This window comes from Hyla sarda, unplaced genomic scaffold (assembly GCF_029499605.1).
Source record: "Hyla sarda isolate aHylSar1 unplaced genomic scaffold, aHylSar1.hap1 scaffold_1284, whole genome shotgun sequence".
Taxonomy (NCBI): domain Eukaryota; kingdom Metazoa; phylum Chordata; class Amphibia; order Anura; family Hylidae; genus Hyla; species Hyla sarda.
In genome coordinates this window covers 47,575-73,074 of record NW_026607907.1, presented here as the reverse complement: position 1 = coordinate 73,074, position 25,500 = coordinate 47,575, and the positions used below count along the sequence as shown (strand labels likewise).

At 49.0% G+C, this 25,500-nt stretch overlaps 7 non-coding genes and 3 pseudogenes across 7 annotated transcripts; all 10 read left to right on the top strand.

Moving 5' to 3' along the window:
- Positions 1-355: 355 nt before the first annotated feature.
- On the top strand, positions 356-515 carry LOC130304618 (U2 spliceosomal RNA; annotated as a pseudogene).
- Positions 516-1,208: 693 nt separating this feature from the next.
- LOC130304615 (U2 spliceosomal RNA) lies at positions 1,209-1,402 on the top strand. Its single transcript, XR_008854355.1, has one exon. It is a non-coding gene; the product is annotated as a U2 spliceosomal RNA (small nuclear RNA).
- A 2,090-nt stretch (positions 1,403-3,492) lies between these two features.
- LOC130304598 (U2 spliceosomal RNA) lies at positions 3,493-3,683 on the top strand. Its single transcript, XR_008854341.1, has one exon. It is a non-coding gene; the product is annotated as a U2 spliceosomal RNA (small nuclear RNA).
- A 2,087-nt stretch (positions 3,684-5,770) lies between these two features.
- On the top strand, positions 5,771-5,961 carry LOC130304591 (U2 spliceosomal RNA). Its single transcript, XR_008854334.1, has one exon. It is a non-coding gene; the product is annotated as a U2 spliceosomal RNA (small nuclear RNA).
- A 2,086-nt stretch (positions 5,962-8,047) lies between these two features.
- On the top strand, positions 8,048-8,207 carry LOC130304617 (U2 spliceosomal RNA; annotated as a pseudogene).
- Positions 8,208-14,800: 6,593 nt separating this feature from the next.
- LOC130304609 (U2 spliceosomal RNA) lies at positions 14,801-14,973 on the top strand (annotated as a pseudogene).
- A 2,097-nt stretch (positions 14,974-17,070) lies between these two features.
- On the top strand, positions 17,071-17,261 carry LOC130304590 (U2 spliceosomal RNA). Its single transcript, XR_008854333.1, has one exon. It is a non-coding gene; the product is annotated as a U2 spliceosomal RNA (small nuclear RNA).
- A 2,085-nt stretch (positions 17,262-19,346) lies between these two features.
- Positions 19,347-19,537, top strand: LOC130304589 (U2 spliceosomal RNA). Its single transcript, XR_008854332.1, has one exon. It is a non-coding gene; the product is annotated as a U2 spliceosomal RNA (small nuclear RNA).
- Positions 19,538-21,637: 2,100 nt separating this feature from the next.
- On the top strand, positions 21,638-21,828 carry LOC130304587 (U2 spliceosomal RNA). Its single transcript, XR_008854330.1, has one exon. It is a non-coding gene; the product is annotated as a U2 spliceosomal RNA (small nuclear RNA).
- A 2,103-nt stretch (positions 21,829-23,931) lies between these two features.
- Positions 23,932-24,122, top strand: LOC130304597 (U2 spliceosomal RNA). The gene has a single exon (XR_008854340.1). It is a non-coding gene; the product is annotated as a U2 spliceosomal RNA (small nuclear RNA).
- Positions 24,123-25,500: the final 1,378 nt, after the last annotated feature.

The following is a 25,500-nucleotide window of genomic DNA, read 5'->3' as shown; positions in this document are numbered from 1 at the left end:
ACCGTTTGGGGACAGCCAAGGAGGCATCTGCAGGCAACAAAGGTAGGTGTGTGCTTGTGTGTGTGTTTCCTATGCAGATCCTAAGCCCAGTGTCACATGCAAGTAGGAGGAGTAAGAAGGGTTCCTGGCAAATCCGGGTTATGGATTGCATTTAAAAAGGCCCCGTGGGAGTGCAATGGGCCCCTGTCTTGCTGCTTAGCAATAATGGTATGGGTTTAGGTTCTGCTGTGTGTACTGGTGGTTGACTGCCCCCCAGCCCAGAGTGTGCATGGAAAATTGTCTGGCAGCCTCCCTGACAGCAAGCAGTGATAGTGCCCATGAAGGGCACCTTGTTGGGCCCGCCCCTTTCACGGTTATCGCTTCTCGGCCTTTTGGCTAAGATCAAGTGTAGTATCTGTTCTTATCAGTTTTCATGCTGGTGGGGATGGGTGCTGCATGGAGGATGCAGGCGTACCAGGGCTTTCCGGGGCTGGTTCTGAGGAATCAGCTCGACGGCTGCCCCGATGTGACCTGTTCCCTCCGGGTCTCGCCATGAGGCTGAGAGGGTCTAGAGCCGAGGTACTTTTGTGCCTCGGGGAGTGGTGACCCCGAGGTGCCGAAACTCACTGGGAGAATAGACTCACTGAGTTGAAGCACGGGCACCATAATCTCTTCACCTTGTGGCACTCACCTCTTGATTCCCGGCCTTCTGGCTAGGATCAGAGAAATTTTTATAGATCCGGCCGGATGTCCGGGCAGTATATCTGCACACATTCACTTATTTATTTCTTTTTTGTCTCACTGTGTCACTTTTTGCGTGTTGTGTGTTCACAGGATTTGTCAGGATGCGGTAGCCCTTCTGGGTGTCCCTCCTGGCGGTCTAGGGGAGGTGTGTGTGGCCATTAGGTTCCGCACCTCCCTGCAAACACCCCGGGTACTCCTGCTTTGGCAGGGTACCTACCGTAATCGGCTCTGCGGGCAGATACCTTGGCCAACGCCAAGGGGGATGCCGGGAGCATTTGTGGTCCCCTAGTAGCTTCGGCGAAAAGGGACATCGAACCTGGAACCTCGCAGGTACCTTTTGGTCCGGAGGCGAAGGGTAAGGTTTGTTGGGGGGCCTCTCTCCTATCGGAGAAGGGCTTGCGATAGACCGCATCCTTTGTGCACGTTTTTTTAGTGTAACACGTTTGCACTTTTTCTTGCACTTTGGGTGAATCGAAAGCACGTTCCTCGGCTTTAAAAAAAAAAAAAAAAAAAAAAAAAAAAAAAATCTGTTCTTATCAGTTTAATATCTGATACGTCCCCTATCTGGGGACCATATATTAAATGGATTTTTGAGAACGGGGGCCGATTTCGAAGCTTGCTTCCGTCGCCCTATGCATTGACCCGATATGGCAGTATCTTCGGGTACAGTGCACCACCCCCTTACAGGGTTAAAAAGAAAGATTCCTACTTTCATTGCTACCTGCTTGCTGGCTAGCCAGCTAGCCAGCCCTGTGGGCCTTGCTGCTGCTGCAGCCAAAAAACAAAAGGTGGTGCTGCTGCTGCTTCTGCTGCTTCTGCTTCTGCTTGTGTCTGGCCGCTGTTGGAGCGTCCAGGCACAGGACTTCTGCTGCTGCTGACTAAATGGCCTCCTTAATTGGATCATTTGAGTAGCCAGCACACCTGTGCAGGTAGGGCATGACATGATAGGCAGCTGCCTTGATAGCGGGTGGGTGCTGAATGTTCCTAATTGACAAAATAAGATTAATGCTTATGAAGAAATATAAAATCTCATCCCTTCCCCAATATCGCGCCACACCCCTACCCCTTAATTCCCTGGTTGAACTTGATGGACATATGTCTTTTTTCGACCGTACTAACTATGTAACTATGTAACATAACATGGGGGGGGGGTGGGGGGTCTCCTGGCTGTTCACACAGGTGTGTCATTGCTGTACATTGACCATGCATTGCTTCTGTGGTATTGCAAAGGCAAAGACAAATGCTTCCAGCCATCCATTGCACTAATGGATTGGTCATCAGCTGGCTGTCTATGTCCCGCATCAATATAGACCAAAGTACAGAGGGTTAGGCTATGCTATTGTGCACCTACCTGATGCATCAGAAGGTGCGAGGCCCTTGCTAAATTCTGTGCACAGACTTTGAGATCTATACTTTAGACTGTATCTAAACCTGCTCCAACATGGACTGACATTCTGGCCTACTTTCAGCCGATGCGACTTGTCTGTCGCTGAACAGTCGCTTTTTATGTATTCAGCACCTATGTATAATGTTGTAAAAATGCTCTAGAAGCTAAAGTCGCAGAAATGTCACACATATTTGGCCTGCAACTTTCTGTGCGACAAATTCAGACAGGAAAAATCAGTATAAATCCTTAGAAAATTATCCCCCAGTGTCTCCATCTGCTGGCGGTATTGAATAAGCATTGCTGCACTGATGGGGTATGCATTAGACGAAAAAAAAGAAGAAAAAGAAGAATAATACGCCCAGAAAAGAGGCGAAAAGGAGAAAAACGTAAAAAAACGTGAAAAAAAAGTAAGAGGAAGAGAAGGGAAAAAAAGGTGGAAATGGGTTTAAAAGTGATTTCGGCGGAGAAATATATATATATATATATATATATATATATATATATATATACGCGCACACACACACATATATATAAACGTATTCTCCGTTGAGATATTGCAGCCGCTGCTGTGTCCAGGCCCAGGAGCCTTAGCACTGTGCTGTGATGTCACTCAATACCACTGACATCACTAGGTGTAAACAACATCTCTCCTTTGCTGTGTATGTGACTATGGAGCTGTTTGGTGATGTCGTCTATTATGGCCTTCGTAGAAGCAACAGGAGATTGTTGCATCCATCTAGAACCCTCAGAACTACAGTGCTATGATGTCACTCACTTCCACAGGCCTTGCAGAGTGTAAACAACAACAACCCAGCTTTGTTGTGTATGTAACCATAGGGATTTGTGATGTCACCTAGAACCTTCACAGCAGCGACAGCTTTATGAGGAGCATCAGCACTGCTCTGCCTGAGCAGAACCATCACCGCCATAGGTTGTCAAATAACCCGGGTTTAACCCACACAGGTAAGTCCAATGGGGTGCAGGCATGTCCTCTATGCTTACAGCTTCCCGTGGGTGTTGGTTTGATACCGTTTGGGGACAGCCAAGGAGGCATCTGCAGGCAACAAAGGTAGGTGTGTGCTTGTGTGTGTGTTTCCTATGCAGATCCTAAGCCCAGTGTCACATGCAAGTAGGAGGAGTAAGAAGGGTTCCTGGCAAATCCGGGTTATGGATTGCATTTAAAAAGGCCCCGTGGGAGTGCAATGGGCCCCTGTCTTGCTGCTTAGCAATAATGGTATGGGTTTAGGTTCTGCTGTGTGTACTGGTGGTTGACTGCCCCCCAGCCCAGAGTGTGCATGGAAAATTGTCTGGCAGCCTCCCTGACAGCAAGCAGTGATAGTGCCCATGAAGGGCACCTTGTTGGGCCCGCCCCTTTCACGGTTATCGCTTCTCGGCCTTTTGGCTAAGATCAAGTGTAGTATCTGTTCTTATCAGTTTAATATCTGATACGTCCCCTATCTGGGGACCATATATTAAATGGATTTTTGAGAACGGGGGCCGATTTCGAAGCTTGCTTCCGTCGCCCTATGCATTGACCCGATATGGCAGTATCTTCAGGTACAGTGCACCACCCCCTTACAGGGTTAAAAAGAAAGATTCCTACTTTCATTGCTACCTGCTTGCTGGCTAGCCAGCTAGCCAGCCCTGTGGGCCTTGCTGCTGCTGCAGCCAAAAAACAAAAGGTGGTGCTGCTGCTGCTTCTGCTGCTTCTGCTTCTGCTTGTGTCTGGCCGCTGTTGGAGCGTCCAGGCACAGGACTTCTGCTGCTGCTGACTAAATGGCCTCCTTAATTGGATCATTTGAGTAGCCAGCACACCTGTGCAGGTAGGGCATGACATGATAGGCAGCTGCCTTGATAGCGGGTGGGTGCTGAATGTTCCTAATTGACAAAATAAGATTAATGCTTATGAAGAAATATAAAATCTCATCCCTTCCCCAATATCGCGCCACACCCCTACCCCTTAATTCCCTGGTTGAACTTGATGGACATATGTCTTTTTTCGACCGTACTAACTATGTAACTATGTAACATAACATGGGGGGGGGGGGTCTCCTGGCTGTTCACACAGGTGTGTTATTGCTGTACATTGACCATGCATTGCTTCTGTGGTATTGCAAAGGCAAAGACAAATGCTTCCAGCCATCCATTGCACTAATGGATTGGTCATCAGCTGGCTGTCTATGTCCCGCATCAATATAGACCAAAGTACAGAGGGTTAGGCTATGCTATTGTGCACCTTCCTGATGCATCAGAAGGTGTGAGGCCCTTGCTAAATTCTGTGCACAGACTTTGAGATCTATACTTTAGACTGTATCTAAACCTGCTCCAACATGGACTGACATTCTGGCCTACTTTCAGCCGATGCGACTTGTCTGTCGCTGAACAGTCGCTTTTTATGTATTCAGCACCTATGTATAATGTTGTAAAAATGCTCTAGAAGCTAAAGTCGCAGAAATGTCACACATATTTGGCCTGCAACTTTCTGTGCGACAAATTCAGACAGGAAAAATCAGTATAAATCCTTAGAAAATTATCCCCCAGTGTCTCCATCTGCTGGCGGTATTGAATAAGCATTGCTGCACTGATGGGGTATGCATTAGACGAAAAAAAAGAAGAAAAAGAAGAATAATACGCCCAGAAAAGAGGCGAAAAGGAGAAAAACGTAAAAAAACGTGAAAAAAAAGTAAGAGGAAGAGAAGGGAAAAAAAGGTGGAAATGGGTTTAAAAGTGATTTCGGCGGAGAAATATATATATATATATATATATATATATATATATATATATACGCGCACACACACACATATATATATAAACGTATTCTCCGTTGAGATATTGCAGCCGCTGCTGTGTCCAGGCCCAGGAGCCTTAGCACTGTGCTGTGATGTCACTCAATACCACTGACATCACTAGGTGTAAACAACATCTCTCCTTTGCTGTGTATGTGACTATGGAGCTGTTTGGTGATGTCGTCTATTATGGCCTTCATAGAAGCAACAGGAGATTGTTGCATCCATCTAGAACCCTCAGAACTACAGTGCTATTATGTCACTCACTTCCACAGGCCTTGCAGAGTGTAAACAACAACAACCCAGCTTTGTTGTGTATGTAACCATAGGGATTTGTGATGTCACCTAGAACCTTCACAGCAGCGACAGCTTTATGAGGAGCATCAGCACTGCTCTGCCTGAGCAGAACCATCACCGCCATAGGTTGTCAAATAACCCGGGTTTAACCCACACAGGTAAGTCCAATGGGGTGCAGGCATGTCCTCTATGCTTACAGCTTCCCGTGGGTGTTGGTTTGATACCGTTTGGGGACAGCCAAGGAGGCATCTGCAGGCAACAAAGGTAGGTGTGTGCTTGTGTGTGTGTTTCCTATGCAGATCCTAAGCCCAGTGTCACATGCAAGTAGGAGGAGTAAGAAGGGTTCCTGGCAAATCCGGGTTATGGATTGCATTTAAAAAGGCCCCGTGGGAGTGCAATGGGCCCCTGTCTTGCTGCTTAGCAATAATGGTATGGGTTTAGGTTCTGCTTTGTGTACTGGTGGTTGACTGCCCCCCAGCCCAGAGTGTGCATGGAAAATTGTCTGGCAGCCTCCCTGACAGCAAGCAGTGATAGTGCCCATGAAGGGCACCTTGTTGGGCCCGCCCCTTTCACGGTTATCGCTTCTCGGCCTTTTGGCTAAGATCAAGTGTAGTATCTGTTCTTATCAGTTTAATATCTGATACGTCCCCTATCTGGGGACCATATATTAAATGGATTTTTGAGAACGGGGGCCGATTTCGAAGCTTGCTTCCGTCGCCCTATGCATTGACCCGATATGGCAGTATCTTCGGGTACAGTGCACCACCCCCTTACAGGGTTAAAAAGAAAGATTCCTACTTTCATTGCTACCTGCTTGCTGGCTAGCCAGCTAGCCAGCCCTGTGGGCCTTGCTGCTGCTGCAGCCAAAAAACAAAAGGTGGTGCTGCTGCTGCTTCTGCTGCTTCTGCTTCTGCTTGTGTCTGGCCGCTGTTGGAGCGTCCAGGCACAGGACTTCTGCTGCTGCTGACTAAATGGCCTCCTTAATTGGATCATTTGAGTAGCCAGCACACCTGTGCAGGTAGGGCATGACATGATAGGCAGCTGCCTTGATAGCGGGTGGGTGCTGAATGTTCCTAATTGACAAAATAAGATTAATGCTTATGAAGAAATATAAAATCTCATCCCTTCCCCAATATCGCGCCACACCCCTACCCCTTAATTCCCTGGTTGAACTTGATGGACATATGTCTTTTTTCGACCGTACTAACTATGTAACTATGTAACATAACATGGGGGGGGGGGGGGGTCTCCTGGCTGTTCACACAGGTGTGTCATTGCTGTACATTGACCATGCATTGCTTCTGTGGTATTGCAAAGGCAAAGACAAATGCTTCCAGCCATCCATTGCACTAATGGATTGGTCATCAGCTGGCTGTCTATGTCCCGCATCAATATAGACCAAAGTACAGAGGGTTAGGCTATGCTATTGTGCACCTACCTGATGCATCAGAAGGTGCGAGGCCCTTGCTAAATTCTGTGCACAGACTTTGAGATCTATACTTTAGACTGTATCTAAACCTGCTCCAACATGGACTGACATTCTGGCCTACTTTCAGCCGATGCGACTTGTCTGTCGCTGAACAGTCGCTTTTTATGTATTCAGCACCTATGTATAATGTTGTAAAAATGCTCTAGAAGCTAAAGTCGCAGAAATGTCACACATATTTGGCCTGCAACTTTCTGTGCGACAAATTCAGACAGGAAAAATCAGTATAAATCCTTAGAAAATTATCCCCCAGTGTCTCCATCTGCTGGCGGTATTGAATAAGCATTGCTGCACTGATGGGGTATGCATTAGACGAAAAAAAAGAAGAAAAAGAAGAATAATACGCCCAGAAAAGAGGCGAAAAGGAGAAAAACGTAAAAAAACGTGAAAAAAAAGTAAGAGGAAGAGAAGGGAAAAAAAGGTGGAAATGGGTTTAAAAGTGATTTCGGCGGAGAAATATATATATATATATATATATATATATATATATATATACGCGCACACACACACATATATATAAACGTATTCTCCGTTGAGATATTGCAGCCGCTGCTGTGTCCAGGCCCAGGAGCCTTAGCACTGTGCTGTGATGTCACTCAATACCACTGACATCACTAGGTGTAAACAACATCTCTCCTTTGCTGTGTATGTGACTATGGAGCTGTTTGGTGATGTCGTCTATTATGGCCTTCATAGAAGCAACAGGAAATTGTTGCATCCATCTAGAACCCTCAGAACTACAGTGCTATGATGTCACTCACTTCCACAGGCCTTGCAGAGTGTAAACAACAACAACCCAGCTTTGTTGTGTATGTAACCATAGGGATTTGTGATGTCACCTAGAACCTTCACAGCAGCGACAGCTTTATGAGGAGCATCAGCACTGCTCTGCCTGAGCAGAACCATCACCGCCATAGGTTGTCAAATAACCCGGGTTTAACCCACACAGGTAAGTCCAATGGGGTGCAGGCATGTCCTCTATGCTTACAGCTTCCCGTGGGTGTTGGTTTGATACCGTTTGGGGACAGCCAAGGAGGCATCTGCAGGCAACAAAGGTAGGTGTGTGCTTGTGTGTGTGTTTCCTATGCAGATCCTAAGCCCAGTGTCACATGCAAGTAGGAGGAGTAAGAAGGGTTCCTGGCAAATCCGGGTTATGGATTGCATTTAAAAAGGCCCCGTGGGAGTGCAATGGGTCCCTGTCTTGCTGCTTAGCAATAATGGTATGGGTTTAGGTTCTGCTGTGTGTACTGGTGGTTGACTGCCCCCCAGCCCAGAGTGTGCATGGAAAATTGTCTGGCAGCCTCCCTGACAGCAAGCAGTGATAGTGCCCATGAAGGGCACCTTGTTGGGCCCGCCCCTTTCACGGTTATCGCTTCTCGGCCTTTTGGCTAAGATCAAGTGTAGTATCTGTTCTTATCAGTTTTCATGCTGGTGGGGATGGGTGCTGCATGGAGGATGCAGGTGTACCAGGGCTTTCCGGGGCTGGTTCTGAGGAATCAGCTCGACGGCTGCCCCGATGTGACCTGTTCCCTCCGGGTCTCGCCATGAGGCTGAGAGGGTCTAGAGCCGAGGTACTTTTGTGCCTCGGGGAGTGGTGACCCCGAGGTGCCGAAACTCACTGGGAGAATAGACTCACTGAGTTGAAGCACGGGCACCATAATCTCTTCACCTTGTGGCACTCACCTCTTGATTCCCGGCCTTCTGGCTAGGATCAGAGAAATTTTTATAGATCCGGCCGGATGTCCGGGCAGTATATCTGCACACATTCACTTATTTATTTCTTTTTTGTCTCACTGTGTCACTTTTTGCGTGTTGTGTGTTCACAGGATTGGTCAGGATGCGGTAGCCCTTCTGGGTGTCCCTCCTGGCGGTCTAGGGGAGGTGTGTGTGTGGCCATTAGGTTCCGCACCTCCCTGCAAACACCCCGGGTACTCCTGCTTTGGCAGGGTACCTACCGTAATCGGCTCTGCGGGCAGATACCTTGGCTAACGCCAAGGGGGATGCCGGGAGCATTTGTGGTCCCCTAGTAGCTTCGGCGAAAAGGGACATCGAACCTGGAACCTCGCAGGTACCTTTTGGTCCGGAGGCGAAGGGTAAGGTTTGTTGGGGGGCCTCTCTCCTATCGGAGAAGGGCTTGCGATAGACCGCATCCTTTGTGCACGTTTTTTTAGTGTAACACGTTTGCACTTTTTCTTGCACTTTGGGTGAATCGAAAGCACGTTCCTCGGCTTTAGATAAAAAAAATCTGTTCTTACCTGGCAGGGGAGATACCATGATCACTACGGTCTGAAGAACTCCAAGCATTGTGGTAGAGATTTTGCGTAGTACGATTGCAGTACTTTTCGTTCTTATTAGAACCGCATTTCTCTAGAGCATACCACCTGAAGATCGTCTCCTGCCTGCCTCGGAACATCTGAAGAAGGAGAAGATCTTGAAGACTGCAGCTCCGGAAGAAGCCGACGAAGAACCTGGAAGAAGGGAATCGGCGGTGAATTCCGGAACAGCGGCGAAGAGGAAGGCGGCGCAGAATCTTTTCGAAGAAACTCGCTGCCTCTGGAGAAGGATTTGCATAGCTCCTCCCACCGGGACCGGATCTGCATAGCTCCTCCCACCCGGGAAAGAAGACTTTGCGAAGCCTCTCTCCACAAGCAAGCAAGGAAGCGGAAAAGAGCCTGCTGGAAGAAGCCATGGCCTCAACCAGCAAGTCCACCCAGGAGGCTGCAGGGCAAGGCCTGGAGGTCCAGCCCCAACCACAGCAAGCTTCAACCTCCACCACGGCAAGGCAGAAGGGCGGCAGAATTCCTAACCTGGAAGCTCCAACCCTGGAGCCCTGGATGAGGCAGACTGTTGCCTTGAAGCTCAAGCCCGTGGACGGAAGGGTGCCGGACATGTCCCACGACGTGTTCTGCAAGAAGATGCTGGCGGATCAAGGCTTCCCCACGGCTGACACCCTGGGAATAGCAACCTTCTTTTCGGGAATCTTCTACATCACCTTTGCCACCATTGGGACCTGTAGAAGATACTGGGAGGTGGTGAAAGCGGCGAGTCCCGAATCCCCTTTCTCTCGCTTTGTGGGCAACTGCCTTATTCAAAGAGAGGAGAGGCGGGTGACGGTCTCAATGCGGAACCCACACACCCCAGGCACGGACATCTCGACCTTCCTGAAGCGCTTCTGCACCGTGGTGAGGGAGCCCACCCGCATCCTGAACTCACTCGGATACTGGACCTGCAAGTGGTCTGTGGTCGTCAGACTCAACAAGAACCCTGCTTCTCCAGACGGACTACAGCACCTGCCAACGACATTTTCCTTGGGCAACTCCACAGGACTTATCTTCTACCCGGACATGCCGCAGACCTGCAGGAGATGTGGCAAGATGGGCCACGAGGGCAAGGACTGTACGGAGGATGCCTGCAGGTATTGCCGTGTGACAGGTCACACGACCAAGGACTGCCCCAAGAGCAAGACCTGCAACCTCTGCGGACTGGCAGCCCACAGCTACAAGGACTGCCCCCAGAGGGAGAGAACATGGGCATCTGTGGCAGCGAGAGCACCGAAGCCAGCCCCAGCTCCGGAGCCAACACCACGGATGGCCAAGCCGACCAAGGAGGGTAAGAAGGCGAAAGCCACCACCCCTGCCCCGTCCCGCCCCTCCCCTGCCCCTCCCGCCCCATCCCCTGCCCCTCCCGCCCCATCTCCTGCCCCATCCCGCCCCACCCCTGCCCCATCCCGTCCCACCCCTGCCCCACCCCGTCCCACCCCTGCCCCTCCTGCCCCATCCCGTCCCACCCCTGCCCCTCCTGCCCCATCCCGCCCCACCCCTGCCCCCCGTACCCCACCCCGGACCACCCCTGCCCCGTCCTCCCCTGCCCGGCCCACCCCTGCCCCGTCCTCCCCTGCCCGGCCCCCCCCTGCCCCGTCCTCCCCTGCCCGGGCACTCTCTCCTGCCCCCCCGCCCCACCCAGCCTCCTTTCTCTCCTGGCCCAGCAGCACCTAACCCCCCTCCAGCTGCTGGTGCCCGCCCTTCGGAGGACTTTCCTGTGCTTCCTCCCCCAGGTACCATACAGAGGAAGAGGAAAGGAAGGGACAACGTATCAGAAGAGTCCCACAAAAGAAAGATAATCGAGACCTGCGAGACCCCTCAAGCTTCAGATGAGGAGGAGGAGATGGAGCAGGTCTGCGAGAGCCTTGAGGCTTCAGAAGGAGAGGAGGTGATGGAGCAGGCCCAAGTGGAGCAGGTCCAAGCAGAGCCAGTCCAAGCTCAATCTATGGAGGAGCTGCTGCAGGACCCAGAGGTTAAGAAAATCCTGGACACTCCGTCCAACACGGTCTACGACGAGTTCTTGGAAGGGCGCTACGAGAAGCCACACGAGCCGACAGGCGCCAGAGAAGAGGACCCGTCCGACCAGACTGGTAACTAGTATCAGAACTAACCTCTCTTTTTATTCCCATGGCTGATCTCAACATCTTCTGCATTAATGTGAGGAGTATTAGAGCTTGGTTTAGATTTCAGACTGTTCTTACGTTCTTAGATTCCCAGAGGTGTGATGTTTACATGTTGCAGGAATGTGCTTTGTCTGCTTCTAGGTCTTACAACCATCTGGCCAGGCAGTGGCCCCACGGCCCTTCCTACTGGTCTGGTGGGGGCGACAATAGGTCTGCGGGGGTGGCCATCCTGATCAGGGGAGGTAACTTTGCACTTGATTCCGTCCGGGAGCTCGTCTGTGGCAGACTTCTTGTCGCAGATGGTTCCTGGGCGGGTGAGCCCGTGCGGCTCATCAACGTGTATGCCTCCCCTGAGAGGGATGTCCGACTGGAGGTTCTCCAGGCCCTGCGGGCTGAACTCGCCACCACTAGAGCAGTAGTGTTGGGTGGTGACTTCAACTGCCCCATTGAGGTGGACGGGCGCAGTTCTGGCACATCCGCCAACCTGGACGTGACGTCTAAACTGCTGATTGAGATGGTGACGGAGGCATCCTTGCAGGACGTTGTCGGGTCCGTCGGGAACGGCTCCGTAAACTATACGTGGAGCCGCCCCGATGGCTCGCTCCGTTCTCGGATAGACTTCATCTTCACTTCGAGAGCAGTCAGAAAGGTGTCGTACTCTATGGTCCCCTGCTTCTTCTCTGACCACAGGGCCATTCGATTCCGGGGGACTCTGGGCCATGGATTCCCACCTGGCCCGGGCTCCTGGAAGTTGAATTGTGCCCTGTTGGAGCAGAGGGAGGTCATGGAGGAACTTAGGGATGCTTACCTTGTATGGCGAAATGACAAATGTCTGTTCAAGTGCATCAGCGATTGGTGGGAATATGTTAAAGTCGAATTCCGTTGTTTCTTTCAGGCAAAAGGCAGACAACAGGCGTGTGCGAAGAAGTGGGACTTGAGGAAACTGCAGCGCGAGCTGCGGTCCCTGCAGGACCTGCTCCAGTGTGGCTGGGACGTCGGGGAGGAGCTGGAGGAGACCAAAAAGAGCTTGAAAAGGCACTTTGAGGAGGAATCCAAGCGAATCGTCTTTCGTTCCAAGGTGGAGAACCTGGAGAAGGGTGAGAAATGTAACTCTTTCTTTTTCAGGAAGCTCCATGCCGGCCACACGCCCCTGACTGAGCTACGAGATGAGACCGGACACATGAGGAGCGGCAAGGAGGAAGTGATGGGGGTCGTCCACGACTTCTACAGCAACCTCTACGCCCCCAAGTCATCCGACCCCGAAGCCGCCGAGAGGTTCCTGTCAGGTGTCACTAACGTTGTTGATCCCGCAGGTGCGGCGGCTATGGACGATCCCTTGACGGTGGGGGAGCTGCTCTCTGCCGCTAAATCCTTTAAACCCGGCAGGACCCCGGGCAGTGACGGTCTCCCGGCCGAGCTCTACGTAGCGCTGGGTGACCTGATCTGTCCGGACCTGTTGGAGGTGTACGAGGAGATGGTGGTGGGGGGCAGAATGCCTCCGTCGTTGAGGGAAGGGATGATCACGATCTTGTATAAGCGGAAGGGGGAGAGATGTGACCTGAAAAACTGGCGTCCCATCTCTCTCCTGAACGTGGACTACAAGATCCTCGCCAAGGTGCTGGCCAACAGGCTGAAACCTGTCATGGGGCAGATCGTCCATCCGGACCAGACCTGCAGCATTCCTGGCCGCAGGATTGCCGACAGCCTTGCCCTTGTGAGAGACACGGTCCATTACATCCAGGACCGCGGGGGCCGCGCCGCCCTGGTCAGCTTAGATCAGGAGAAGGCGTTCGACCGTGTCTCCCACGCATTCATGGACAGGGTTTTGCGCAGGCTGGGTCTGGGGAAGATGTTTTGCTCTTTTGTTAACGTTATGTATTTTGACATTTACAGCACGGTGTTGGTGAACGGCTGGAAGACTGACCCCTTTCCCATTCTTTCAGGGGTTAGACAAGGCTGCCCTCTTTCACCTCTCCTTTTTGTTTGTGTTATAGAGCTCTTCGCTGAGACTATCCGGCAGAATGGAGAGATCAGAGGGATCACCGCACCAGGACCAGATCGCCACGAGGTCAAGTGCTCGCTCTACATGGACGACGTGACCGTCTTCTGCGCTGACCAGCGTTCGGTGACTGCACTCGTCCAGACCTGCGAGGACTTCGGCAGAGCTTCGGGGGCAAAAGTCAACTGCGGGAAGTCGGAGGCCATGCTCTTCGGGGAGTGGCACCTGGCTTCTTCCGCCCCCTTCCCCTTTGCCGTTAAGCCGGACTTCATTCAAATTCTTGGAGTCTGGTTCGGGAAGGAAGGAGCGGCCCTTAAGTCTTGGCAAGACCGACTAGGAAGGATAAACTCAAAGATCGGACTGTGGAGCTCCAGAAAGCTCACGATGGAAGGCAAGGCACTTGTCCTGCGGAGTGAAGTTTTGCCTGTGCTCCAATATACCGCACAGGCCTGGCCTCCCCATACCACCGTTTGCAAGGCCATCACCCGGACAGTGTTTGGCTTCGTCTGGGGCAAAATGGACAGAGTCAAGAGGACCGTGATGTACAAGGAACCCCGCAAGGGTGGGAAGGGAATACCCGACATCCCCGCTCTGCTGAGGGCCTCCTTTGCATGTGTCACGGTGCAGCGGACTCTTGTAGAAAAGACTGGCTCAGCGGGCAGGTCCATGTCTCGCTTGCTTCTCATGCCCCTCTGGAGACAGCTGGGCTGGGACAAGTGGGACAGCTCCATCCCTTACAACTGGAACACTCCCTGGTTCTATGGGGATGTTGTCCGGTTTGTGAGGGAGCACCAGCTGGAAGGACTGAAACCAGACCTATGGAAGCCAAAGACAATCCACAAGCTCATCCGAGCTAAGGACTCGACCGAGCTGGTTCCGGGACTCCCCGCAGCCACTGCAGAGACAGTTTGGAACAATGTGGCCTCAAAGCGGCTTACCAATGGACACAAGGACTTGTCGTGGATGGCCGTCATGGGAGGTCTCTCTCTCAGGTCATTCATGCATGCCCGCAACCTGTGCAAGACCCGGTACTGCCCCCGTTGCCCCTACGTGGAGGAAACATCTTTCCACGTGTTTTGGCAGTGCCCCTTTGCACAGGGTCTGTTGGACGCCCTAGAACATGAACTCAGAGACTCAGTGCCCAGGAGCTGCCTATCGTACCATTCGGTGCTTTACGGCCTGTTCCCTGGGACCCACGACGTGGAGGCCATCCAGGAGGCCTGGCGCCTTATGAACTGTTTTAAGGACGCAGTGTGGCTCTCCAGGAACCGCCTCGTGATCAACAGGGAAAACATGTCCGTCCGGGACTGCCGCAGGTTCATCAAGAACCTGCTTAGAGACTATTCCATCTTGGACAGCTCGGCCGTTGATGAGGAAGAAGAGGAGTGAAGACCCCTCTCCTTCTCCCATGTCTCCCTGAAGATACAGCCCAACAGTTCGGCCCTGTGATCCGCCCCCTCCCTACCCCCACATAGTCGCCCACACCCCTACCCCGATCACAGATTGTATTATTTGGTTTTTGTTTGATCTCTTGTGCTTTTCTATTGCAGGATTGAGCTGAATGTTAGAGTAGCATGGTGTGCGATGTATAGCTTAGGGAACCTTTGCTGTGTATTGTACTATCATGCTTTGTGTGACTGTAATTTATTGTACGACTTGTAATGACTGAACGGAAAATAAAGCTCTTTCAATCAAAAATCTGTTCTTATCAGTTTAATATCTGATACGTCCCCTATCTGGGGACCATATATTAAATGGATTTTTGAGAACGGGGGCCGATTTCGAAGCTTGCTTCCGTCGCCCTATGCATTGACCCGATATGGCAGTATCTTCGGGTACAGTGCACCACCCCCTTACAGGGTTAAAAAGAAAGATTCCTACTTTCATTGCTACCTGCTTGCTGGCTAGCCAGCTAGCCAGCCCTGTGGGCCTTGCTGCTGCTGCAGCCAAAAAACAAAAGGTGGTGCTGCTGCTGCTTCTGCTGCTTCTGCTTCTGCTTGTGTCTGGCCGCTGTTGGAGCGTCCAGGCACAGGACTTCTGCTGCTGCTGACTAAATGGCCTCCTTAATTGGATCATTTGAGTAGCCAGCACACCTGTGCAGGTAGGGCATGACATGATAGGCAGCTGCCTTGATAGCGGGTGGGTGCTGAATGTTCCTAATTGACAAAATAAGATTAATGCTTATGAAGAAATATAAAATCTCATCCCTTCCCCAATATCGCGCCACACCCCTACCCCTTAATTCCCTGGTTGAACTTGATGGACATATGTCTTTTTTCGACCGTACTAACTATGTAACTATGTAACATAACATGGGGGGGGGGGGGGGGTCTCCTGGCTGTTCACACAGGTGTGTCATTGCTGTACATTGACCATGCATTGCTTCTGTGGTATTGCAAAGGCAAAGACAAATGCTTCCAGCCATCCATTGCACTAATGGATTGGTCATCAGCTGGCTGTCTATGTCCCGCATCAATATAGACCAAAGTACAGAGGGTTAGGCTATGCTATTGTGCACCTACCTGATGCATCAGAAGGTGCGAGGCCCTTGCTAAATTCTGTGCACAGACTTTGAGATCTATACTTTAGACTGTATCTAAACCTGCTCCAACATGGACTGACATTCTGGCCTACTTTCAGCCGATGCGACTTGTCTGTCGCTGAACAGTCGCTTTTTATGTATTCAGCACCTATGTATAATGTTGTAAAAATGCTCTAGAAGCTAAAGTCGCAGAAATGTCACACATATTTGGCCTGCAACTTTCTGTGCGACAAATTCAGACAGGAAAAATCAGTATAAATCCTTAGAAAATTATCCCCCAGTGTCTCCATCTGCTGGCGGTATTGAATAAGCATTGCTGCACTGATGGGGTATGCATTAGACGAAAAAAAAGAAGAAAAAGAAGAATAATACGCCCAGAAAAGAAGCGAAAAGGAGAAAAACGTAAAAAAACGTGAAAAAAAAGTAAGAGGAAGAGAAGGGAAAAAAAGGTGGAAATGGGTTTAAAAGTGATTTCGGCAGAGAAATATATATATATATATATATATATATATATATATATATATATATATATACGCGCACACACACACATATATATAAACGTATTCTCCGTTGAGATATTGCAGCCGCTGCTGTGTCCAGGCCCAGGAGCCTTAGCACTGTGCTGTGATGTCACTCAATACCACTGACATCACTAGGTGTAAACAACATCTCTCCTTTGCTGTGTATGTGACTATGGAGCTGTTTGGTGATGTCGTCTATTATGGCCTTCATAGAAGCAACAGGAGATTGTTGCATCCATCTAGAACCCTCAGAACTACAGTGCTATGATGTCACTCACTTCCACAGGCCTTGCAGAGTGTAAACAACAACAACCCAGCTTTGTTGTGTATGTAACCATAGGGATTTGTGATGTCACCTAGAACCTTCACAGCAGCGACAGCTTTATGAGGAGCATCAGCACTGCTCTGCCTGAGCAGAACCATCACCGCCATAGGTTGTCAAATAACCCGGGTTTAACCCACACAGGTAAGTCCAATGGGGTGCAGGCATGTCCTCTATGCTTACAGCTTCCCGTGGGTGTTGGTTTGATACCGTTTGGGGACAGCCAAGGAGGCATCTGCAGGCAACAAAGGTAGGTGTGTGCTTGTGTGTGTGTTTCCTATGCAGATCCTAAGCCCAGTGTCACATGCAAGTAGGAGGAGTAAGAAGGGTTCCTGGCAAATCCGGGTTATGGATTGCATTTAAAAAGGCCCCGTGGGAGTGCAATGGGCCCCTGTCTTGCTGCTTAGCAATAATGGTATGGGTTTAGGTTCTGCTGTGTGTACTGGTGGTTGACTGCCCCCCAGCCCAGAGTGTGCATGGAAAATTGTCTGGCAGCCTCCCTGACAGCAAGCAGTGATAGTGCCCATGAAGGGCACCTTGTTGGGCCCGCCCCTTTCACGGTTATCGCTTCTCGGCCTTTTGGCTAAGATCAAGTGTAGTATCTGTTCTTATCAGTTTAATATCTGATACGTCCCCTATCTGGGGACCATATATTAAATGGATTTTTGAGAACGGGGGCCGATTTCGAAGCTTGCTTCCGTCGCCCTATGCATTGACCCGATATGGCAGTATCTTCGGGTACAGTGCACCACCCCCTTACAGGGTTAAAAAGAAAGATTCCTACTTTCATTGCTACCTGCTTGCTGGCTAGCCAGCTAGCCAGCCCTGTGGGCCTTGCTGCTGCTGCAGCCAAAAAACAAAAGGTGGTGCTGCTGCTGCTTCTGCTGCTTCTGCTTCTGCTTGTGTCTGGCCGCTGTTGGAGCGTCCAGGCACAGGACTTCTGCTGCTGCTGACTAAATGGCCTCCTTAATTGGATCATTTGAGTAGCCAGCACACCTGTGCAGGTAGGGCATGACATGATAGGCAGCTGCCTTGATAGCGGGTGGGTGCTGAATGTTCCTAATTGACAAAATAAGATTAATGCTTATGAAGAAATATAAAATCTCATCCCTTCCCCAATATCGCGCCACACCCCTACCCCTTAATTCCCTGGTTGAACTTGATGGACATATGTCTTTTTTCGACCGTACTAACTATGTAACTATGTAACATAACATGGGGGGGGGGGGGGTCTCCTGGCTGTTCACACAGGTGTGTCATTGCTGTACATTGACCATGCATTGCTTCTGTGGTATTGCAAAGGCAAAGACAAATGCTCCAGCCATCCATTGCACTAATGGATTGGTCATCAGCTGGCTGTCTATGTCCCGCATCAATATAGACCAAAGTACAGAGGGTTAGGCTATGCTATTGTGCACCTACCTGATGCATCAGAAGGTGCGAGGCCCTTGCTAAATTCTGTGCACAGACTTTGAGATCTATACTTTAGACTGTATCTAAACCTGCTCCAACATGGACTGACATTCTGGCCTACTTTCAGCCGATGCGACTTGTCTGTCGCTGAACAGTCGCTTTTTATGTATTCAGCACCTATGTATAATGTTGTAAAAATGCTCTAGAAGCTAAAGTCGCAGAAATGTCACACATATTTGGCCTGCAACTTTCTGTGCGACAAATTCAGACAGGAAAAATCAGTATAAATCCTTAGAAAATTATCCCCCAGTGTCTCCATCTGCTGGCGGTATTGAATAAGCATTGCTGCACTGATGGGGTATGCATTAGACGAAAAAAAAGAAGAAAAAGAAGAATAATACGCCCAGAAAAGAGGCGAAAAGGAGAAAAACGTAAAAAAACGTGAAAAAAAAGTAAGAGGAAGAGAAGGGAAAAAAAGGTGGAAATGGGTTTAAAAGTGATTTCGGCGGAGAAATATATATATATATATATACTATATATATATATATATATACGCGCACACACACACATATATATAAACGTATTCTCCGTTGAGATATTGCAGCCGCTGCTGTGTCCAGGCCCAGGAGCCTTAGCACTGTGCTGTGATGTCACTCAATACCACTGACATCACTAGGTGTAAACAACATCTCTCCTTTGCTGTGTATGTGACTATGGAGCTGTTTGGTGATGTCGTCTATTATGGCCTTCATAGAAGCAACAGGAGATTGTTGCATCCATCTAGAACCCTCAGAACTACAGTGCTATGATGTCACTCACTTCCACAGGCCTTGCAGAGTGTAAACAACAACAACCCAGCTTTGTTGTGTATGTAACCATAGGGATTTGTGATGTCACCTAGAACCTTCACAGCAGCGACAGCTTTATGAGGAGCATCAGCACTGCTCTGCCTGAGCAGAACCATCACCGCCATAGGTTGTCAAATAACCCGGGTTTAACCCACACAGGTAAGTCCAATGGGGTGCAGGCATGTCCTCTATGCTTACAGCTTCCCGTGGGTGTTGGTTTGATACCGTTTGGGGACAGCCAAGGAGGCATCTGCAGGCAACAAAGGTAGGTGTGTGCTTGTGTGTGTGTTTCCTATGCAGATCCTAAGCCCAGTGTCACATGCAAGTAGGAGGAGTAAGAAGGGTTCCTGGCAAATCCGGGTTATGGATTGCATTTAAAAAGGCCCCGTGGGAGTGCAATGGGCCCCTGTCTTGCTGCTTAGCAATAATGGTATGGGTTTAGGTTCTGCTGTGTGTACTGGTGGTTGACTGCCCCCCAGCCCAGAGTGTGCATGGAAAATTGTCTGGCAGCCTCCCTGACAGCAAGCAGTGATAGTGCCCATGAAGGGCACCTTGTTGGGCCCGCCCCTTTCACGGTTATCGCTTCTCGGCCTTTTGGCTAAGATCAAGTGTAGTATCTGTTCTTATCAGTTTAATATCTGATACGTCCCCTATCTGGGGACCATATATTAAATGGATTTTTGAGAACGGGGGCCGATTTCGAAGCTTGCTTCCGTCGCCCTATGCATTGACCCGATATGGCAGTATCTTCGGGTACAGTGCACCACCCCCTTACAGGGTTAAAAAGAAAGATTCCTACTTTCATTGCTACCTGCTTGCTGGCTAGCCAGCTAGCCAGCCCTGTGGGCCTTGCTGCTGCTGCAGCCAAAAAACAAAAGGTGGTGCTGCTGCTGCTTCTGCTGCTTCTGCTTCTGCTTGTGTCTGGCCGCTGTTGGAGCATCCAGGCACAGGACTTCTGCTGCTGCTGACTAAATGGCCTCCTTAATTGGATCATTTGAGTAGCCAGCACACCTGTGCAGGTAGGGCATGACATGATAGGCAGCTGCCTTGATAGCGGGTGGGTGCTGAATGTTCCTAATTGACAAAATAAGATTAATGCTTATGAAGAAATATAAAATCTCATCCCTTCCCCAATATCGCGCCACACCCCTACCCCTTAATTCCCTGGTTGAACTTGATGGACATATGTCTTTTTTCGACCGTACTAACTATGTAACTATGTAACATAACATGGGGGGGGGGGGGGGGGTCTCCTGGCTGTTCACACAGGTGTGTCATTGCTGTACATTGACCATGCATTGCTTCTGTGGTATTGCAAAGGCAAAGACAAATGCTTCCAGCCATCCATTGCACTAATGGATTGGTCATCAGCTGGCTGTCTATGTCCCGCATCAATATAGACCAAAGTACAGAGGGTTAGGCTATGCTATTGTGCACCTACCTGATGCATCAGAAGGTGCGAGGCCCTTGCTAAATTCTGTGCACAGACTTTGAGATCTATACTTTAGACTGTATCTAAACCTGCTCCAACATGGACTGACATTCTGGCCTACTTTCAGCCGATGCGACTTGTCTGTCGCTGAACAGTCGCTTTTTATGTATTCAGCACCTATGTATAATGTTGTAAAAATGCTCTAGAAGCTAAAGTCGCAGAAATGTCACACATATTTGGCCTGCAACTTTCTGTGCGACAAATTCAGACAGGAAAAATCAGTATAAATCCTTAGAAAATTATCCCCCAGTGTCTCCATCTGCTGGCGGTATTGAATAAGCATTGCTGCACTGATGGGGTATGCATTAGACGAAAAAAAAGAAGAAAAAGAAGAAGAATACGCCCAGAAAAGAGGCGAAAAGGAGAAAAACGTAAAAAAACGTGAAAAAAAAGTAAGAGGAAGAGAAGGGAAAAAAAGGTGGAAATGGGTTTAAAAGTGATTTCGGCGGAGAAATATATATATATATATATATATATATATATATATATATATATATATATATACGCGCACACACACACATATATATAAACGTATTCTCCGTTGAGATATTGCAGCCGCTGCTGTGTCCAGGCCCAGGAGCCTTAGCACTGTGCTGTGATGTCACTCAATACCACTGACATCACTAGGTGTAAACAACATCTCTCCTTTGCTGTGTATGTGACTATGGAGCTGTTTGGTGATGTCGTCTATTATGGCCTTCATAGAAGCAACAGGAGATTGTTGCATCCATCTAGAACCCTCAGAACTACAGTGCTATGATGTCACTCACTTCCACAGGCCTTGCAGAGTGTAAACAACAACAACCCAGCTTTGTTGTGTATGTAACCATAGGGATTTGTGATGTCACCTAGAACCTTCACAGCAGCGACAGCTTTATGAGGAGCATCAGCACTGCTCTGCCTGAGCAGAACCATCACCGCCATAGGTTGTCAAATAACCCGGGTTTAACCCACACAGGTAAGTCCAATGGGGTGCAGGCATGTCCTCTATGCTTACAGCTTCCCGTGGGTGTTGGTTTGATACCGTTTGGGGACAGCCAAGGAGGCATCTGCAGGCAACAAAGGTAGGTGTGTGCTTGTGTGTGTGTTTCCTATGCAGATCCTAAGCCCAGTGTCACATGCAAGTAGGAGGAGTAAGAAGGGTTCCTGGCAAATCTGGGTTATGGATTGCATTTAAAAAGGCCCCGTGGGAGTGCAATGGGCCCCTGTCTTGCTGCTTAGCAATAATGGTATGGGTTTAGGTTCTGCTGTGTGTACTGGTGGTTGACTGCCCCCCAGCCCAGAGTGTGCATGGAAAATTGTCTGGCAGCCTCCCTGACAGCAAGCAGTGATAGTGCCCATGAAGGGCACCTTGTTGGGCCCGCCCCTTTCACGGTTATCGCTTCTCGGCCTTTTGGCTAAGATCAAGTGTAGTATCTGTTCTTATCAGTTTAATATCTGATACGTCCCCTATCTGGGGACCATATATTAAATGGATTTTTGAGAACGGGGGCCGATTTCGAAGCTTGCTTCCGTCGCCCTATGCATTGACCCGATATGGCAGTATCTTCGGGTACAGTGCACCACCCCCTTACAGGGTTAAAAAGAAAGATTCCTACTTTCATTGCTACCTGCTTGCTGGCTAGCCAGCTAGCCAGCCCTGTGGGCCTTGCTGCTGCTGCAGCCAAAAAACAAAAGGTGGTGCTGCTGCTGCTTCTGCTGCTTCTGCTTCTGCTTGTGTCTGGCCGCTGTTGGAGCGTCCAGGCACAGGACTTCTGCTGCTGCTGACTAAATGGCCTCCTTAATTGGATCATTTGAGTAGCCAGCACACCTGTGCAGGTAGGGCATGACATGATAGGCAGCTGCCTTGATAGCGGGTGGGTGCTGAATGTTCCTAATTGACAAAATAAGATTAATGCTTATGAAGAAATATAAAATCTCATCCCTTCCCCAATATCGCGCCACACCCCTACCCCTTAATTCCCTGGTTGAACTTGATGGACATATGTCTTTTTTCGACCGTACTAACTATGTAACTATGTAACATAACATGGGGGGGGGGGGGGGGTCTCCTGGCTGTTCACACAGGTGTGTCATTGCTGTACATTGACCATGCATTGCTTCTGTGGTATTGCAAAGGCAAAGACAAATGCTTCCAGCCATCCATTGCACTAATGGATTGGTCATCAGCTGGCTGTCTATGTCCCGCATCAATATAGACCAAAGTACAGAGGGTTAGGCTATGCTATTGTGCACCTACCTGATGCATCAGAAGGTGCGAGGCCCTTGCTAAATTCTGTGCACAGACTTTGAGATCTATACTTTAGACTGTATCTAAACCTGCTCCAACATGGACTGACATTCTGGCCTACTTTCAGCCGATGCGACTTGTCTGTCGCTGAACAGTCGCTTTTTATGTATTCAGCACCTATGTATAATGTTGTAAAAATGCTCTAGAAGCTAAAGTCGCAGAAATGTCACACATATTTGGCCTGCAACTTTCTGTGCGACAAATTCAGACAGGAAAAATCAGTATAAATCCTTAGAAAATTATCCCCCAGTGTCTCCATCTGCTGGCGGTATTGAATAAGCATTGCTGCACTGATGGGGTATGCATTAGACGAAAAAAAAGAAGAAAAAGAAGAATAATACGCCCAGAAAAGAGGCGAAAAGGAGAAAAACGTAAAAAAACGTGAAAAAAAAGTAAGAGGAAGAGAAGGGAAAAAAAGGTGGAAATGGGTTTAAAAGTGATTTCGGCGGAGAAATATATATATATATATATATATATATATATATATATATATATATATATATATATACGCGCACACACACACATATATATAAACGTATTCTCCGTTGAGATATTGCAGCCGCTGCTGTGTCCAGGCCCAGGAGCCTTAGCACTGTGCTGTGATGTCACTCAATACCACTGACATCACTAGGTGTAAACAACATCTCTCCTTTGCTGTGTATGTGACTATGGAGCTGTTTGGTGATGTCGTCTATTATGGCCTTCATAGAAGCAACAGGAGATTGTTGCATCCATCTAGAACCCTCAGAACTACAGTGCTATGATGTCACTCACTTCCACAGGCCTTGCAGAGTGTAAACAACAACAACCCAGCTTTGTTGTGTATGTAACCATAGGGATTTGTGATGTCACCTAGAACCTTCACAGCAGCGACAGCTTTATGAGGAGCATCAGCACTGCTCTGCCTGAGCAGAACCATCACCGCCATAGGTTGTCAAATAACCCGGGTTTAACCCACACAGGTAAGTCCAATGGGGTGCAGGCATGTCCTCTATGCTTACAGCTTCCCGTGGGTGTTGGTTTGATACCGTTTGGGGACAGCCAAGGAGGCATCTGCAGGCAACAAAGGTAGGTGTGTGCTTGTGTGTGTGTTTCCTATGCAGATCCTAAGCCCAGTGTCACATGCAAGTAGGAGGAGTAAGAAGGGTTCCTGGCAAATCCGGGTTATGGATTGCATTTAAAAAGGCCCCGTGGGAGTGCAATGGGCCCCTGTCTTGCTGCTTAGCAATAATGGTATGGGTTTAGGTTCTGCTGTGTGTACTGGTGGTTGACTGCCCCCCAGCCCAGAGTGTGCATGGAAAATTGTCTGGCAGCCTCCCTGACAGCAAGCAGTGATAGTGCCCATGAAGGGCACCTTGTTGGGCCCGCCCCTTTCACGGTTATCGCTTCTCGGCCTTTTGGCTAAGATCAAGTGTAGTATCTGTTCTTATCAGTTTAATATCTGATACGTCCTCTATCTGGGGACCATATATTAAATGGATTTTTGAGAACGGGGGCCGATTTCGAAGCTTGCTTCCGTCGCCCTATGCATTGACCCGATATGGCAGTATCTTCGGGTACAGTGCACCACCCCCTTACAGGGTTAAAAAGAAAGATTCCTACTTTCATTGCTACCTGCTTGCTGGCTAGCCAGCTAGCCAGCCCTGTGGGCCTTGCTGCTGCTGCAGCCAAAAAACAAAAGGTGGTGCTGCTGCTGCTTCTGCTGCTGCTTGTGTCTGGCCGCTGTTGGAGCGTCCAGGCACAGGACTTCTGCTGCTGCTGACTAAATGGCCTCCTTAATTGGATCATTTGAGTAGCCAGCACACCTGTGCAGGTAGGGCATGACATGATAGGCAGCTGCCTTGATAGCGGGTGGGTGCTGAATGTTCCTAATTGACAAAATAAGATTAATGCTTATGAAGAAATATAAAATCTCATCCCTTCCCCAATATCGCGCCACACCCCTACCCCTTAATTCCCTGGTTGAACTTGATGGACATATGTCTTTTTTCGACCGTACTAACTATGTAACTATGTAACATAACATGGGGGGGGGGGGGGGTCTCCTGGCTGTTCACACAGGTGTGTCATTGCTGTACATTGACCATGCATTGCTTCTGTGGTATTGCAAAGGCAAAGACAAATGCTTCCAGCCATCCATTGCACTAATGGATTGGTCATCAGCTGGCTGTCTATGTCCCGCATCAATATAGACCAAAGTACAGAGGGTTAGGCTATGCTATTGTGCACCTACCTGATGCATCAGAAGGTGCGAGGCCCTTGCTAAATTCTGTGCACAGACTTTGAGATCTATACTTTAGACTGTATCTAAACCTGCTCCAACATGGACTGACATTCTGGCCTACTTTCAGCCGATGCGACTTGTCTGTCGCTGAACAGTCGCTTTTTATGTATTCAGCACCTATGTATAATGTTGTAAAAATGCTCTAGAAGCTAAAGTCGCAGAAATGTCACACATATTTGGCCTGCAACTTTCTGTGCGACAAATTCAGACAGGAAAAATCAGTATAAATCCTTAGAAAATTATCCCCCAGTGTCTCCATCTGCTGGCGGTATTGAATAAGCATTGCTGCACTGATGGGGTATGCATTAGACGAAAAAAAAGAAGAAAAAGAAGAATAATACGCCCAGAAAAGAGGCGAAAAGGAGAAAGACGTAAAAAAACGTGAAAAAAAAGTAAGAGGAAGAGAAGGGAAAAAAAGGTGGAAATGGGTTTAAAAGTGATTTCGGCGGAGAAATATATATATATATATATATATATATATATATATATATATATATACGCGCACACACACACATATATATAAACATATTCTCCGTTGAGATATTGCAGCCGCTGCTGTGTCCAGGCCCAGGAGCCTTAGCACTGTGCTGTGATGTCACTCAATACCACTGACATCACTAGGTGTAAACAACATCTCTCCTTTGCTGTGTATGTGACTATGGAGCT